Raw genomic sequence first — 18,440 nt, forward strand, 5'->3', positions numbered from 1 at the left:
TCGTCGATGGAAGGGCTGTTGGGTGGAGGTTCGGCAGCTACCCGTTAGAAAGAAAAGGGCTTTCCGCGTTCAGCTCCCCACCGGCTCTAGGTGCCGTTGCGCGGGGCCGAGCTGTCACTCGTGGCGGGGCTGAGGGAAGCACAGGCTGGGGGTGGAGTGAGTCCTCGCCATGGAAATGCGGTTGGAAGTTCGATTTCAGAGTTTGTTTAGATGCATTCGTCCGTATGAAGGCGCTTTTTGAACTTAGAAATGATACTTTCCAGGTACGCATGAAATGAAGCAAGTACCTCGTTTATGGGTGATTTTTGGTAGCGTTCACTATGTCAGTTAGCTATCTAAAATAAAAACGGTCTATTCTGCAAGTACTGTCAAAAGGCAGGCAGGGAGAACCTGGGAGAGCGGGATGAAACAGACGCTTTTTCTTTAAATCCGTAGGATAGCGGGTAACACAAAAAGAAAGGGGTTAAGAGGCATTTAAAAAGGCAGGGAACCCACGAGCTTAGCGCTCTGGACATAGCCACCCCTGCTGTCAGGCTGCCACCGTGAAGGGCAATCGCTAGTTGGTCAGAGCACTTCAATCTTGTTATTACAGAGACACCAAGGAAGACACTGCAACTAGCGGTGACTGTCAAACGGAGGAAACTCTGGCAGAGGTTAGCAGGTAAGCGAGACCGAGGGAAACAGCAAGTTAATGTTAAGTGATGAAATATTTAAATAGTATCATGAAGAGGGGAAGCCATAGTCTGCTGGGATAGTAACTAGGTGGCCAGCTAGTCAGCTGATAATCAGTAGGCAAGTAAGTTCAAAGTGAAAAGTGAATGGATTTGTTGGGCATGGAAGAGCTGCAAATGAAATCCTTCCCTGAATATGATTTTTCTGAGGTGTCTGGAATGAATAGGCGTTATCATCTAAAACATATCTGTATTAGATCCCCATATTGACCTTGAAAGAAACTGATCAGAACAGCCTTAAAATGAAGTGACATTTGAAACAGAATTATTTTAAACCTAGGATAAAAAACATATGGTCATTACACAGTGCAGTAGGCCAGCTGCTAAAAGAGTGAATCGATGGCATGATTGCTTATTTTGTCGTAATAAAATACTTTTTCTCAAAAGGTAAGACTTTCTGTTGGTTCCGATTTTTGCTCTGAGAGGAAGTATGGTTTGCTTCAAGGTTCATGCTGCTGTGATTAAAACAAATAGCACAGTCCTAAAATCATGTGCTGAAGTTCTGAAAGGGTCTGAATAATTTAGTTATTGATGTAGAGAACATTATTCTGGGTCTTGATCACTAGTGATTGTGTTATACATTGGTCTTCTGAATAAAATATTTTCTGAGTAAGAGTGGTGTATTTCAAAGCCTATGGTAATGGAAGCATTTTTCATCCGAAGCCCAGCTTTTAGAAGCTAGATAGCTGTGAATATCAGCTGTTTTGCTTCAAACCTTATGTACTATCATGCTTTTATTCATCTATCCCCAAATGGTCTCAGCCCCCCTTTTTTTTCTTCCCACTTGGCTTTTCACCCATTTTGCTTCCTCTGAGGTTTTTGGAGAGCTGCTTATTTTTGTGATATATAAATATAAGAGCTTGAAAGCCCTGTTGCGTGAGGCCAGGCAAGAATAGTAGAGCTTATGATTAATATTTACACATTTCTCCTCCAGCTGTTTTACTGTTAAAACCAAATGGAAGAAAAAAATCCAAATGCTTCTTGGTTTACCAAATTCATTTCACTGTATTTCAGTGTAGATGGCTTGAAGATCTGTTGACGGTATGACCGGGCAGATATGCTTATCAACAACAGACTTAATTGCATCTTCTTTATTTCTCCCAAGATTCATCTGGGAGGTATTGAGAGGTGGTGGTGATCCCCAGTACCTCTGTTAAAACTCTAAGCTTCCTTCAGTGAACCTGGCACACGGTATTTCACAGAGTTTTGGATCACTTCTCTATCCCCAGTTCCGTATTGCAGTTAACACTGGTTTCTGCCCTGATGTGCTCCCCTCCCCCCCGCACACCCCCCCAAAAAAAACCATTGCATTTTGGAATTTTAATTTTTCTCTCTCTTTAGGGAAATACATTTCTCTTTTACAATGTGTCACTACTTTTCTTTACATTTCTTATATATGCTGTAATGTAATCTAATGGTAAGAGCTGCATATTTTCAATACTGAATTTCTTTTGTGATACAAAGCTCCTAATATGTCCCTTTGTCTTTTAACACGTTATTTTTCCGTGGCCAATTCATTAGTTTTGAAAAGTTTAGTCTTTTAAGTCCATGAAGTAGTGTCTTTCTTAACCTTTGCATTTCTTCTACTAGAATGTTCTTTGTCTTCACCTCTTTTTCTTCTCATGTCATCAAGATGTTCCTCTCCTTCCCCCCACCGATAATTCACTTCCATGAAGGTTTAGTTATCTGACAATGCGTGTTTGCTGCTTTTCCCTTCACATTCTCCGATTATCTCATCTTTGTTTCTCTGTTACAAGTCCTAAGCTCCACAACACTTGTCTTCATTTTCTTCACTTAGTTTAGGTCGGTGTCACTCAGCTTCTCTGTCAGGTCAATCCAATGTCCCCCAACCGAGGCACCCAGGGAATGTGTGCTTATCTGTCACATAACTAATCTGCAGTCACCACCTGACCACAGCCCAGTCAAGTGTGATGGGGACATATGTACATAAGTCCTTTTGTCATGTTACTGAACGGGCATGCTCCATGCGATGATGATGCCTATAGTTTGTGTTTAGGGCATGTCCAGCTACATGACAGGAGGAAGGCTGCGGGGCTCTCACAAGGGAGAACAGCAGGGAGACTGCCGTCGGTTAGCGAATGATTCGTGTGGCTGACAGCCTGCTTCCTGACCAACTCTGAGGGACTCTCAGGAACGAAGATGACAGGCTGAGTTATATGTTCTGGCACACCATGAGCTGGCTATCCTTGCTTTAATTATCTCATGCTAAAACCTTAATTTTCATAAGGAATGTGAAATCCCAGTTGTATTTAATTTAGGTCTCTTACAATTCTGTAGTCATTGCTCTGTTTCTCAATTACAGCTTGATGTTATGACAGAATTTTTTTTATTCTCTTCTGTGGAAGGAAATGTCCCCTATTTAGCTTGGCTTTTCTGCAACATTTAATGATTGCTTCCCCATGGCAATTGTCAGTGAACCTGGGACAATCCAAATCACTGGTATGCCTTCACTTTTTTTAAGGCAACCCAGGTCACATTCCCGTAGTCATTCAGCAGACTAGAAGGCATAATCCATTTGTAGAGCTCATTCCCAATTTTATTTCTTTTTTACCCTCAGGATGGTGTGGACAGGTCTCTCCTTCCAGCATAGCAAAATAGTTTATAAAATGAAAGTTCTGTTTGCTACAAAAGCCCTCATATCACATTAACAAATTGTCATATTAAGCCTCAGTAAACCCAGTTTTTCCTGTGCAGAGAAAGGAAGTCTTACCCTGGCCAACAGAGCCTTAGTGCTTCACCTTTTCTGGTAGATCTCAAGCTCTTTTGAGTCATTTCTTCCCACACTTTAGGAGGAGATTCTGTACTTAAGAGCCCATAGAAATAGCTAGCCCTTTTGGCTTCTTCCCTCCTATTTTCTGTGCAACGCTTTGATTCTCCTTAGGGTTTTAGAATGCTGCCCATCCCTGTAGCTGCCAGCACTCAAAATTCATGGCAGATGTTGAGCTCATTCTTGTTCTGCAGGTTAGACTTTTTGCTCCCTCCCGTCCTTAGCCCAGCTTGTGATATTTGTAGGTCACATGCTGGGTGAGGTAGTTCTCAGTTGGCTGAGCTTCCATGATTTTTGGTTAAACTGTTATTTTTCTTTATCAGCTGTTCAATTTCTGTGCTATAGGAAGGTGTGCCATTTGTGTGGTTCCCAGGAAAAGGTTTTCCTGGACATAGGGTGGGCCACCAGCACAGCCAAGTACCATCACTGTTCCTTTATGTAAGAGTTGTTTTTAAATCTTCTAAATCTTTAAATCACTTTGCTATCTTTAAATCGCTTTGCTGTGTGGGAGCTTCTTTACTGCCTTCCATTGTGTCGTCACGGCTCTCATCCAGGATTCCTTTGGTGATTTATTATCTGGAATTAACTCTAGACTTAATGTAAAGTACTGCAGTTTTTGACAGGCATTTTATTACCAAGCTCATTTTGTTTTCTTTTGTGTTGTTGCTGTTGATCAAGTTTGTTTTCAATAGTCTTTGTAGCATTAAAGTTTGCAGGATAAGTACAGGTACCTCATGTCAGCTGTCAAAATGCTATAGCATTTCTTTTCAGGTTGGCTAATGCTATGTTTTAAAACATAAACCATGAGATACTATTACAAATAGCAATACTGTATTCTTTCACCAACAGCAGGGAGAGAGTGGTGCAACTGGGAAAGGTCGTCTTGAATTTTAAGTATTAATTAAATGATTTTAAAATGAGTCAGTATGGGCTAATAAGCTGCACTATAACTTCTAATATGATGAGTAGACTTCTCAAAGGGACTTCCTCATTTTGGTTTTGAACACTGTGTAGAAATTTTTAAAATTAATTTTCATTTTAAATATTATCAGTACTGAATGTATTTTGAAATTAGACTTACTCAGGTGACTGCTTATTGTATTTTGAAATTAGACTTACTCAGGTGACTGCTTATTTCTTCTAGGAAATGAAAGAGATTTGACGTTTCCTTATGTAAGCCAATGTAAGAAAACCATTTAGCTTGAAAGTAGCTACATCCAGATACTGGCCGCCTTGTACAGTGAAATAACTTTTTGTGGATTTTGAGAGTTTTGAAAGCTACTTCTGTGGAACAACATTCAATTCTGTCTTTCTCTCTCTCTTTTTGTTTCTTTTTTTTTCCCCCCTCCCCCCAAAGACCTGACATTTTTCTAAAGCATATGTAAGAAAAAAAATTAGTAAGATATTTGTGATGGTTTTACCTCTAAACTACCGGGAGATGGCACCAGGCACATGTATTATCTGCACCCTTTCAGTTTAGTCTTGAATGACAGCGAGTTCATTTTACTGTTATGTACTTTAGTTTAGACAAATTTTAGATGCATTTCTTTTGCTAGTTTTTAAAACATTGTTCCAGAATGAAGGAAATACTTAACTTGATGCCCAGTTTTGATGTTTACCTTCGGTTGCTGTTGCACTAAAGACAATTTAACTGATGAACAATTATTTGTAAAGGTTTCAAGTGAAGACAGGAATCCTGTTTCAGAATCAGAAAGAGTGGAACTTGAATGAGCTTTCCGTGCCTTGAAACCTCCATAGTGCTTGATGATGTCATGTTACAGTGGTAACAGGTAGTATGAAATCCACTGAATCCAGCTCTTTACGACTTAATCCCCTTCACTACTTAATCACAGAATCATAGAATCATAGAATAGTTTGGGTTGGAAGCCCCAACCTGAAGGTTGATAATTTGAAAGATGAATGTTAATCCACTTCATGTTAGCTCCTGTCACATCTGAAGTTTTCATATTAATAAATTAATGGAAAACTAAGGAGTTCTCAGGTAGTTTAGACTTACTAAGCCAGTATATCGCAGTTTAGCTTTAAATTCAAAGCAGGTCTTCTAAAGAACTCTAGAGCAGATTTATCAGCGGAGACTTAGATTGTCAATGGGTCATCAGATCCTGAGGAACAAAAGGGTCCAGAAGATTGGTAGCATGGTAAATATACCTTGATAGTACCCTAAGGACTTTTGAGAGGATCCTGTTGTATGATTACAACGTTAGATGACAATTGTTATTTTGTGATTGCTTTCTAATCCTGTCACTTCTGATGTGTAACCATGATGGACTTCTTCAATTAATTGTGTTGCAAGGAATACAATACAGCTTACATAATGCCTAAGAATTATGATGACTGAAGAGGTAAATACATTGCGAAAAGCATATTATTAGCGTTAGAAATATTTGAAGCAAAAATATGAATAATTCCTTAATTTCCTCTTGAAAATTACAGTGTTTATGCATTTTTTTCTACAGTTAGATCCCCAGGCAAGTTAGGTGCCCTGTTGTCAGAATGATAACCATTACTGAAAACAGGCATGCAAAATATTCAAATTCTGTCTCCTAAGTATTGGATAGCTTAAGAAAATGGAGAAGGATGACTTTCTAAATAAGAATACTATTCCCGTATGGAAGGAGGAATTCTTTAAAGAACATAATTTATTTCAAGAAAAACATCCTTTCTCACATGTTTTGAGAAACTTATGCATACCTTTCTTTTAGAAAATGAAGGAACAAATGGCCATCAATATGTCATGACAGTGAGACGAGCTAAAATATTTTATGAGGCACCCAGGCCACATGTGCTGGGACTATTCCCTGAGCTGTTCCTCTCCACCTCACTACCTGCACCTCTCTCTGCACATTGCTACCTTAGGAAGTCTAATCCTCTAGCATGGAGACAAATGCCTGACTTCTAAACTTTTTTTGGTGTCTTCATCAGAACTCTTCTGCTCTGCTGGTTAATAGCAGAAGAAACATGAGCAGTCTAGGGGTGATATGGGTTGTTAAAAATACCTTTATCTGAAAATCAGGGCAATATTTGTTTACTAACATTGACAGCTTAAAAGAAATTGAAGAAGATATCTTTGCCCAAGAACAGCATTGAGCTAGGTATGGGAAGTATCAGGTACAAAACAAAGCTTATACAATTCCACTTTAAGTGTAAGGAAGCTCCTCTCTCTAAATTCATCACATAGCTCACACAGAAGGTGAAATGTCTACTTACTTATTTTTTAATGACACTCATCAAGTAATAAATAAGTACTTAAGTGTTTCTTAGAGTTTAGTCGCTGATTCATTTTCAGTCTGGCAGCCACTTAAGAAACCAGGGGAGACTATTTTGGATTTTATTTGCCCTTAAAATCACTTCAGGGCGGACAGTGGGACCATTTGCAAAGTAGCTAAGAAAACAAGTGAAGAAAGGATTTGCTAGTACAATCTAAATAAAATCACTTTATTTTTTTATTTTTGAATAAAATTACTGCTTGTTGTGTTAGTCAGCACTGGCAAAATTTTTAGGAGAAAAACTAGTGAAGAGTGGAACAATATTTGAAAGTTCATGCTAGTTATCTGTGTCTCCTGCACAATGGATGGCCTCATCCAAACTTCATGATCTAACGTTGCTAGGAGTGTAAAAATGGAAACCAGATGGCTTGGTAATGTGAGTAGCAGTTTGATGCTAATTGTTCCTTACAGTCTGCCTTCCTTGAAATCTGATTTGAGTGAAAACATGGCATTATTGCTCAAGGTAAGCTATTCCTTGGTTGTAATCTGACAGTTAGTGGACAGGTAGACCAAGAGTAGATACTTACTCTAAGGTTCAGGTCACTCTTGCTACTGAGGAAAATTCATTGAGCTAAAGCAAAGTTGTACTTAGTTTGTGTTAGCTGAATGATTTGCCACATCTTTGATCTGATAAGTTTCTTTAAACCTTTAAAGATGTTAATGAAGAAGTCCATGGATGTGGACTTACATGTAGTGAAGCAGCAATCTAAGCAATGATCTGACATTTGTCAGAGAAAAAAAAAATCATAAAATATAAATAAATATTTTTTATTAGATGCAGTGTTACTGCAGTTTTTGCAGAAATTTAATATAATATATTAAAACAGGAGAGAAAGGTTATGCAGACCTTCTGCTTGATGAGAAGAAATCACTGGGTAATAACTGATTACCCAGTTACATTGAGGGGTGGCATCATTGCTTTGCTGTGCTCTTTGCTTAAGCTACATATTGGCCCAGGGTTTCTTTTTTTGTTACAAGCTCTTTGCAGGGACCGTGCAGCATGACTGTACGATGTTTTGCAAGGTGACACTGTCCCTTGTGGCTACTGCAGTTGGGAGTCAGCACTCTCTTTCATTTCCATCCTTGCTTGCCAGGGACTTTGTATGAACTTGGGATAATCAGTTTAGATCGAAGTTTTCAACAAAGGATTTACAAGTCCTGCAAGCTTAGGTACATTGCATTTCTGCAACTTCTACCTTGGAGATGCCTCGCTTACTGCCATCCTTTTATTTTAAAGAACAGAGAGGTTCTACTTTTTTTTTGTAGAGATGTGACAGTGATGATGCCCACACTCACTTATTTAATACTATGATATGAGAACAGTCATCTAGCATTGAGAAGATTGAGGTTCAACCTAGACTTTTGCATCCAGAAGATATCCGAACCCTCATCTCCCATGCCCGGAGAAGTGTTCTTTTCGTCAAGCTTTAGGCTAGTTTGGCTGGCAACATTCTTTATCCCATCTGTTGAAACTGTGCCACAGAACAAAAGGGAATTGAAAATCCATTTGAAGACAGAAGGGAAAAGGAAGAGATTGAGTTTTAATGGTCAGACCTGGCAAAGAGAGCCCAGAACCACAGTCCAGCTGCCAAGTTATTTTGTGTTTCACATACTTCATTTTCCATATAATTTCACTTTGCATAAGCTTTTTAATACCGGTAAAATCTACACTTACTGAGATCTCCTGCTCTGAATTAAACTCATGATAGAAAATGTCTTTTAATATTTCTTTTTAATGACTGATGCATTTGTTTATATGACATTTTCATTGTAAACAATGTTAAAAAACCACAAAACAATATTAGTGGGAAACGATAATAAAGACATGCTGCCCTAGTGATCGTAGTAAACTTTAGGGGTACATGTCTCCTGTTGTTATTTCCTAAATAATCTCCTAAAATGCTGCAGCATGATTCACCATATCTGCTTGCTGCCTGTGCTAATTTGCTAAGTAAAATGCCCTGCATCTTTTCGTGTTCTCTTCAACATGCCCAAAGTTGCATGTAGCTCTTTCCACTCAACAGCATGACCAGATTGCTGAACTCTCTCTGCCAAAAGCTCTATCTCGCTGTGAATGGCTGTCTCCAGTTACCACCACACACGCGTTTTGCATTACACTGATGATGTTCAGATTTCATCTCCGTAGCAGCCTTAACCTTGCTCTGTCCTTGGGCACATTTTGGCCAACCAGGTTGCACATGAATTTAGAAGTGGTGATAATCTGTGCTGACCTGCAGGTTTTTACACATTACCCTTGCCGATTTTGCTTCATATTTACCAAGAAAATGGCACTGTTATTCATAAAGAGGGAAAAAGAATCTACCTAAGTTCTCTGCAGACAGTAGAGAACATTCACATGATTACTCCATCTCCAGTGACAGCTGCACTTACATTTCATGAAAAAAATGAAAAAACGCTGATAGTAACAAAACTGGACCTAGACTTAAACAAAAACCCGGAGGAAAGAAGCAGTAGCAGACATGTTGCATAGATATTCTCCAACATTTAACAGGATGCTGTAGAGCAAAAGGACATGATCTAATGGTGGGTAAGCATTGTAAACAAAAGCTTTGTGTAACACCTTAAAACATGCAGTAACAAAAATAGTTTGACAGAGATGACCTCCATATGGGTGCATTCTTAGGAGTAAGCAAGAAACTAGAGCTCAGGAAGCACAGGCTTTACTCTCACATTCTCATTTACCCATGACTTGCTGTGTCATGTTACCTCTTTTTTACCCCTGACCCCATTCTTCAATTTCACCTACTTCAAGATGGGGTTGCAGTAGTCACGGTACCATAAATAACAGGTTTGTAAAAGATTCTGTGATGTTTGTCTGGGCGCTGCTCATCGGCCACCTCTGCTTGAGAGAGTTGTTCTGGTATGTGTAGTTAATATAAACTGAATTTTACAGCTGCTGAGCACAACCAGAACTGGAAAATGATTGGTTTGAAATTTGCATGGAGAAATCGCAAATGAGAAACTACCGGCTGCACAGTATTTTGAGACTTCCTGAAGGTTTAGGCAAACAATTTAGATACTAATAAAAGGGCCCTATTTCTTGAGATGATGAATTGTGATTAAGCATGATTTAGCCAACTTTCAGTATGTTAAAAGCTCATACAAATCAGCAGTACCTACTTTACTAGATACAGAACAGCTCATGTCTGAGCTGTTGTGACAAGAGAATAACTTGTGTTTGTGTGCAGATGACAATGCTTGCCTTTGCAGACCTTCTGAGAACGCAGTGACACACTTTTCACCTTCACAATTCAATTCTTGATGTGATTTTTAAAAGCATTTTGGAAAACTTGATTAAGTTCTAATTCACAAACAGCTCCTGACCCATGTATTAATGGATAATGACCACAAGTTACTATGGCCAGATTTGGATAAAAGCTAATATGTATTGGTCTGAAACAAAATACTGACCTATCTAGTGCTACCTCAGCTTTTCTTTATACCGAGTATTTCTATTGCATTAAATAACTCTTGGTGTTCCTTAAAACAGGCAGTATCGGTCCCTACTCAACCCTGTCATGACCCTGTTTTCCCCTTTCTTTTTCTTGTTGCAGCCCTATTCTCATTGTCTTTGGGTGGAGGAGAAGGACATGGTCTGGGAGTGTGGCATTAGAACTGCATGTCTTATTTATTTCCTCTTGAGATTTGTAGCGTGAAATTATCAGTATCTTTAACAGCATTAAGGTGAGATTTTATGGAGCCAGTATTTTCTTGTATTTGGTAAAAGGTGCTGTTACTTATTTATATGCTTGAGAATGAATTTTCTTATATTTGGTTTACCATATTATTAAGTAGAACACTAGAAACCATGCTTATGTTAGAATAGGACTGCCCTTTATAACCGGACTCATTTTTGTGAAGCAAAATAATTGTTCCCAAAAAAAAAATGCTCCTTCCCCATCAAACCTCCATTCTATTTGACATACTGACTGTTCATTGTCTGGGAATCTAAAAATCATTTTTAGTGATTTATGGACTGCTGTTGCTAATATTTCCATGATCCTGTTAAAAGTGAGTGTTTTTTCTTCAGTGGCCAATTTTTGTGTTTTAAATAAGCCAAATGTCAATTAAACTCAAAGCAGGTCTAAATCACGTTGTCGTGGTTTAGCCCCAGCTGGCAACTAAGCCCCACACAGCCGCTCGCTCACTCCCCCCGGGTGGGATGGGGGAAAGAATCAGAAGAGTAAAAATGAGAGAACTCGTGGGTTGAGATAAAGACAGTTGAATAGGTAAAGCAAAAGCCGCACACGCAAGCAAAGCAAAACGAGGAATTCATTCCCTACTTCCCATCGGTTAGGAGTTCAGCCATCTCCAGGAAAGCAGGGCTCCATAATGTGTAACAGTGACTTGGGAAGACAAACACCATCACTCCGAACGTCCCCCCCTTCCTCCTTCTTCCCCCAGCTTTATATGCTGAGCATGACGTCATCCCAACTTCTAGTGCCCCCCCAGCCTGCTCGCTGGTGGGGTGGGGTGAGGTGAGGAGCAGAAAAGGCCTTGACTCTGTGTCAGCACTGCTCAGCAGTAACGAAAACTTCCGTGTGTTATCAACACTGTTTCCAGCACCAATCCAAAACACACCCCCATACTAGCTACTGTGAAGAAAATTAACTCTATCCCAGCCAAAACCAGCACACATGTGTATACTGAAATTGGCAACAGCTTGCTGGCAGATTTTATAAATCAGCCGAATCTGTCTATATTTGAGGAAAATGAAAAACATAGTTCTGAATAATGTAAGGAACCAGGAAAGGCGTAAATTTACACGGTGTGTGGCAGTGAAATAGTCACAAGTAAGTCAAGTTTCAAATATTCCTCATTTGTATTTACTGTTACATGATTTTGTATTACTCTATCTCAGACATGGTTTTATATATATCTCTATATATATACTTGCTCTGGTGGATTTGCTTTCCTTTTTCTGTGATGCTTTTTGCAGGTAATAGAAGTGAAAAGGTTACACATGTAATTCAACATGTACTTATTCATAACACATGTTATTTCTAGCACTTTGAAGGAGATACAGAACCACAGAATGGTTGAGGTTGGAAGGCACCTCTGGAGGTCATCTTTCCAAACCCCCCCAGCTCAAGCAGGGTCACCTAAAGCAGGTTTCCCAGGACCATGTCCAGACAGCTTTTGAGTATCTCTGAGGATGGAGATCTTCTCTAGGCTAAACAGTCCCAGCTCTCTCAGCGTTTCCTCATAGCAGAGATGCTCCAGTCCCTTAATCATCTTAGTGGCCTTTCGCTGGACTCTCTCCAGTAGCTCCATATCTCTCTTGTACTGGGGAGCTCAGAACTGGACACATTACTCCAGGTGTGGCCTCACCAGTGCTGAGTAGAGGTGAAGGATCATCTCCCTCGACTTGCTGCAACACTCTTCCTAGTGCAGCCCAGGATACCATTAGCCTTCTTTGTGGCAAGGGCACGTTGCTGCCTCATGTCCAACCTGGTGTCCAGATCCTTTTTTGCAAAGCTGCTTTCAAGCTAGTCGGCCCCCAGCATGTCCTGGTGCATGGAGGTTGTTTTATTCTTCCACAAGTGCAGGACTTTGCACATCCCCTTGTTGAACTTCATGAGGTTCCTGTCAGCCCATTTCTCCAGCCTGTCGAGGTCCCTCTGGATGGCAGCACGGCCCTCTGGTGTATCAGCCACTCCTCCCAAACTTGCTGAGGGTACACCCTGCCCCATTATCCAGACCATTAATGAAAATGTTACAGTAAGGCTCTGGATAAAGAGCTTTACCGAACAGTTTTTTCTCTAGGGAGGAAACCTCAAAATCCTAGTAAATCAATTGGGTCTGTTTAATTTTGTGTCTCCTCTTTTCTATGAGCATTGCAGTTTCTTTCTTTGGGCATTGTGTACCACAGGCATCTTACGGGCTTTGGGCACAAAGGCTCTGTGACTGAGCAATCTCCTTTGTCTCTTGTTAGTATTAAAGAGTTCAGAGCCCCAGCCATCACCTACACACCATAGAAAGACTTGGAGTCTCTTCATTTTCTCATGAAATTTGGCAGAACAGGGGAAACCTCAGGGATCCGCAGAAGAGTTAAGCCTGCCAGATGCATGCATTTTACTTGTTTTCTTCAGAGAGAGGCTCAGTGACCTCTTCTCTGTCAGTGACAGCACAGTGGTTCTGCTGCTTTCAGCACCTGGTGATGGGAAGGTCGGCGGCAAGGTTTGGCATCTTTGTAAAGTGAAGACATCTTTGGTTGCTTCTGTCCAAGAAAACAAAACACCAAACAGAACTCCTCGCCTTTCCGGTGTCTTAGTAGTGGCAAGAATCCTAACTGGTTGTATAATGGAGTATGTGACTGGATGTCTGATGGTGGGGTATTGGGCTTGACCGTCTTCTGTCTCTAAGACTCTCCTTTCTCCTGAACACTTGGGTAAGTTAACACAGCCAATATAACATTCATGTGATTATTAAGGAGTGAAAGCCTTCAGCCCTAATCATGACATGACAAAACCCACATCAAGATACCTTCAGGAATGATGCTTAATATCTCATTTCTCCCCTATGGGAATGTTCAGCAAGGCAAGCTCAGGTACACAATGAAACCAGTATAGTTACACCACATTTACATTCGTGTAAATGGGAACAGGCTTTGGCACAATACCTATGAAGCCAGATGTCTCTCAGTAACTCATAAGAAGCAACGAGAATAGAGGATATTTGTAACATGATACTTCTCTTTTTACTAAGTTATCCAAACTGGACGCTTTAGTACATGTATTTATTTTTCAATAAATTATTCTTGTGCTCATAAAGTTTCTGTTCACAAATGATTGAAACAGCAGCTTTTTCTCAGTAAACAAGCCTAGCACATCGGCCTGCTTGTTTACAGTGAATGCTATAAAAGCTGCATTATGTATTTCCTGCAGAGAAGAGTTTTTTCTTCCCCCTTTATGTTCAGCTTGTCTCAATGTATTTTATCCTAGAGGAGATGAGCTCATTGGTAAATCTATTTGGCTATTAATGCTGAAAGGGGGAACAGGAATAGAGGCATTCGGATAGGAAGAGCCTCAAGCTTAGTTTTTTAATGCAGAGCACAGTCTTACAGAGTAAGTGTTGAGACTGAAACATCCTTTACCATAGTGAATGTTAATGAAATTACCTGCATGCACAAGGATAAGAGTCTAATTGTTTAATTTTTCGTGAGTTACTGTTCGGTTTTCAAATTCACTTTTAAAAATATTTTGGTGCAGTGCAAACACTGTTTTGTGAAAAAACATTGTTTCAGGTGCCATTCTGAGTGATGTCCCATATTGAATGTCTTCAACTCTTGATTCTTCCCCTATACAAGCAGGGCACAGCTTTCATTTGTTTGTTGTATATTCCATAAATTACAGGTTGCTAAATTTAGGTTTTTTTAATCCATGTTTACATGGAATTAGCACTTTTGAAGTGACAGTTTCATGGAAAATCTTCTTATGTGTTTCTCTAAAATTACAAAAATTCATATCCACTGAGCATTTATTTGCACATTGGAATATGATAGATGGCATCATGTACCACTTTCATTAAAGCACCAGCTGATCTTGCCATTGCGAACTGAAGACTAAAGTTGAAAGTTAAGTCACGATTAGCAGTCTTTTGGGTCTGCATTTGATAGAAATAGTTATAACCGACTGTTATAAAAAAAGTCATTCCATGAGTGTGTGAGGGACGTCAGCACTGTCTAGTAAATGCTATGAGGGTGGTATTTCTAGAACCCCATAGGGAGTGTTTGGTGTTGGTATTATTAAAACAGAGGTCACACAATTGAAGTGTATGATCCTGGCTCAAGATTGCAGTCAAAGGAAAGTACAATGTTATAATGCACAGACATAATCAATAGTCTGAGTTTGTTCTTATATGTCCTGTGAAAAGTTACAGGAAATTTTGTCTATCAGGAGGTACTTCATCAAGGAGGGAGTGGGGAGAATCAGAAGATTATGAACTTCTAATACAAAAGTCTGTACAGATGTCTGGATTTATCCAGACATGCTAACCAGAATAAAACCAATATTTTTGTTCTGTAGGAAGTTCTACTTAAGTTATTCTTAACTTCTGATCTACATGAAGTTAAATTAAAGCACACTTTTTAAGATGTGTATCTTTTGAAAAGTTTTTACTGGATAGATTGCAAGATAGATAATTTTTGTGCTCATCACATCAGAATTTACCATGATCATGTAAACCTATGTGGATTATGAAGTGTATTGTAAACACATAAATGAAATTCATGGAAAATGTAGGAGAGTTTTGGAGGATGAAGTCATTGCTTCTGAGACAGATTAAGACCTAGGTTTAGCTGAAAATTTTTGGCTAAATATGGTATTGCCAGAAAATACGATTACGTGAAAGTGTCAGTGAAAAAAATGAGAGATTTAAGATTAATGGCATTGGAACTTCATGGGTTTTCGTTTTTCATCAAAATGTAATGTCTGTTTTATTCAGGCTGTAAGCAAGCATTTTGACAAAACCCTTTTTTTTTTTTTTTTTAAATGTAATCATTTGCCATCCTGCTCTGTGAATAGGAACAGTAAGTAGGTAGGCAGGCACTGAATTGAAAGCAAAGGGGTAGTTTCCCCACTAATGATTGAACAGGATTCAAGAGCATTCCAGCAGAGCACATTACAGATAGGAATCATATTTAAGAGCAGGAAAGGTAAAGGGTTGTGTGCACTGCCCCGCTGTTTGTGTTGCCCAGGTTAGAAGGCATTTGTCTTAGTAAGGACCTTTTCAGAGCTATTAGAGTTTCAGTTGCTGGGACCGATGAAGTGGACATTTTGTGAGGGGAGTGAGAGGCTTCAGAGAGGGTGAATTGTGGGAGTGCAACACACAAGGCTACACAAGATCCAGAGCTGGGAGTTTTTATGTGGCACTTAAGAAAGAGGGAGTAATTTGCTTTCTGCTAATCCTGGACAAGTAACTGTATTAGCACAAGAACAGAAGTATTAACATCTTATAATGGCATACCTTCTGTCCAGACTTTCACATAGCTTCCAGACTGTTTGGTTTCTTGCTGCAGTTTAGAGAAAAATATGTAAGTGTAAACTGGTAGTTTTTCATTATTATTGTCTTAACTTTTATTTTACTTTTATAAGGCACTTTTTAAAAGAAAAAACATGACACTAAATTGAAGCTCATCAAAACATATTTTAAATAATCATTCTAATGTGAGGAAGGTGGAGAAAAACCTATAATAAAATAAATTCTAGTGGTTGATGTCTTTTTTTTTATTAAGGAAGATAAAATGTCACCCATGAAAACTCTCATCCATGCACATTTTGGACCAAAATAGCTGTTTTTATTGAAAGGGGGAAAAAAAGAGGGGAAACTTTTGATTCAGCTTATTGTCCAGTGTCAAAATGAGTTTGGGATCTGTGCTGCCCTTGCAGAGCCTATTACTACCATAGCATGGTGCTAAGCTTCTGCCAAAGTGGGGTAAGTAAAGCAGTCTGTCGAGTGCAAGGTATCTGTAGTGCTGGGTGGTCCCAGCTCGGCACTAACCTCATTCCAGAGTCCCACTTCCTGCCAGTGTTACTCAAGTCTTATTCCTAGCCCCATCCTAGCTGCCCACAGTATGCATGGCCTCTTTTCCTTGCATGCCAATAGCTGGTTTACAAGCAAAAGCAGATACCTGTCCTAAAATAGACTTGGGGATCTGTTCTGGATCCAGTTGCAGCTGGGGTTCAGAGGTAATAGTACTGCATGACCTTTTGTTGAAGCCCGGGAACGTGTTAGACTTGGTTCAAGGATCTCTTCACTGCTCTCTGCTGCACAGCATAGCCCTTCCCTTGTGATCGAAGTGCTGTACTATTTGGAAACCTAGTTATATCATTTGGTTGGTGGCCGCTACACAATTTCTGCCCCTTCTAGTTCAGTTGTTCAGTTAATCTCCTGAGTGTGTGTATTTGTCTTCAAAGGGAGACTGTTGCTGTTCCCTTGCTGTTGGGTGTGCTTGAGGAAGGCACTGTAACAAGGGTCTTTTTCAGACATGCTATGAGGCAGCGTGCTCCGCAAAGGAGGTCTCCCTTCCCTGTGTGAACGATTTGTTCGGTAAATGTTAGGAAGTTCTGTAGTTCTGTTGTGTCCATATGTTCAGTATATCTTTCTTACGCTGTTTAATTAATCCCCAGTGCCTTCACAACTCTTACACAAGGGATAAGTTTGCTGTAAGAAAATTGAATTCCAGCAAGTGGGAGTCTTTCACTGTTCAGTTACTTTTAATGTCCATTTTCCTGTTTTGCTATGAAAAACTGAATTATAATAGTAACCATATCAAACCAATCTGAATGAGAATAATTTGAATTCCCATTAGCTCTAATTGGCTTTTTTAAACTCAGTATAAAAACCAGATTGTCTCTAATTAACTTCCAAAGTACCCCTTTTTACACAAAGGCTATCCCAGGGGACACTTGGCAGACCTCCCTGTTGAGCTTTTTTGCAGATTCCTGTATGCAGAAATGTAGTAGATGATTAGTGTAAAGCCACACCATTTGTTGCTGTGATACTTCCCTTAAATGCAAGCGTTTTCATAACAATGCCACCGAGGGAGTGGAACTTCCTGGTCATGCGCTGAAGTCCAGAGTACAGTTTGGACCACAGGAGAAGGCTGGTTGTGAATATTTATTGAGAGAAGCACTGAGGAATGATGAGATGCCAATACCTCGGTATTTGAAGTAACTGCAAGTGAAAAATAGATTAATACAAAGTACTGCCTCCATCACATAACTAATTTTGAAAACAACAAAAAAAAGATTTTCTGCTGTCTTATCTCTGAAGAGGACAGAGACAAGCCTGGGTTCACATTTGCCTCTCTTACTGTCTGTGCGTGTTTCTTCCCATTTGTCCCATTTCTGTCCATTTCACTTCCAGTATTGTTTTTCAGAGCTTGGGGTAGGCCATATGTCCTGTAGGCACAGATTGCCTGGATATGTTTTTTTGAGTTTGGAAGCTGATTAAAGGGTTCACACAAACATAACTTTAGAACAATAGATAGCTGACCTACAGGAACAAAAGCTGTTGTTGAATTTGCATAGTGGGAAGTTTTAAGTTGCTATATGTTGCTATACCTTACGATTATTAAAATTAAAGTCATTGTGAAAGAGATGATACTGAAGTAGTAAGAACTGCATCCTTGGAAGCATTGCCAGATATTCTGAACAGAGAAAAGGAAAGAGAAATGAGACCTGTGGAATTGAAGGGGATTCTAGAAAATCCACAGGACAAAGAAAATGGCTTGGAAATAGATTCACTGAGGTCTGCTAAGCTGCAAACCTCCTTCAACCTTTTTCTGCATTTAGAACATTCATAATACCCTCCTGTGTGAATTATCTGATGTCTACTAAGGACTGAGAGACATCATTCCTTTCCCACATGGGCATTAGTAAGTTTTCTCCCCATTCCTGAAAACTAGAAATTTAACATCTTTTGAGACCTCTACTGTTTTGATAAATCTGTTTGAAGGGGGCTGGCAGAGCTTTAAAGTTATTGAGAGGGATGGCTTAGACAGATAAATACACACACAGTACATGAATGTGCAAATCTTGCTTCCTAAGAAAGCAGCTCTTCTAAATTCAGATTTAGGTCTTCAGACTATTTATTTTATGACCACAGCCC

General features: G+C 39.5%; 1 protein-coding gene across 1 annotated transcript in view; it reads right to left on the bottom strand.

The window, feature by feature from the left end:
- Nucleotides 1-18,440, bottom strand: part of MAD2L1 (MAD2 mitotic arrest deficient-like 1 (yeast)) — a 177,818-nt gene that overhangs the window by 2,913 nt on the left and 156,465 nt on the right. The gene's annotated exons all lie outside the window — the stretch shown is intronic.

Source organism: Aptenodytes forsteri, unplaced genomic scaffold, assembly GCF_000699145.1.
Source record: "Aptenodytes forsteri isolate BGI_AS27 unplaced genomic scaffold, ASM69914v1 Scaffold317, whole genome shotgun sequence".
Taxonomy (NCBI): Eukaryota; Metazoa; Chordata; class Aves; order Sphenisciformes; family Spheniscidae; genus Aptenodytes; species Aptenodytes forsteri.